Below are 519 nucleotides of genomic sequence, written 5' to 3' on the forward strand. Positions count from 1 at the left end.
ACACATATATACACACGCGCGCACGCCGCGCACGCACACACACACATAACTTGCTATTTAAATCAAAAACTGTCGCCTATTTCCCTTGGAGCTTGACTTTCAAATTGTGTTTGGATTGTTTCGAACTATCAAAGCATTACACACTATTTTAATAAGAATTGTCTTTGTCTTTTTCTTTGTTAAAAAACACCCGTGGTTCTCATGCAGTTCATAGGAGCTTATATTTGTCATGTTTCTACCCTGTGAGTTTTCTCCACCAAACAAAGGAATACTCCGTCTTCAATGAATGTACGATGATGTTTTGTTCAGTGTACACCAGTTTCTTCCCCCATCCCCAGCCCTCGCCTGTATTATCTCAAATGACAAAGCAATGAGAAAGAGCAGATGGAGTCGAATGCTGCACCAGAGAAACCTAATACCGGTGTTTGCACCAAGTTTGATTTATCTAGATAAGGGAGGTAACCGTGTGAAGCCGTACCACTTCACCTCGCTAATCTCCCTTCTATAAACCATTGGCGA

This window comes from Littorina saxatilis, linkage group LG13 (genome assembly GCF_037325665.1).
Source record: "Littorina saxatilis isolate snail1 linkage group LG13, US_GU_Lsax_2.0, whole genome shotgun sequence".
NCBI classification, from domain to species: Eukaryota; Metazoa; Mollusca; class Gastropoda; order Littorinimorpha; family Littorinidae; genus Littorina; species Littorina saxatilis.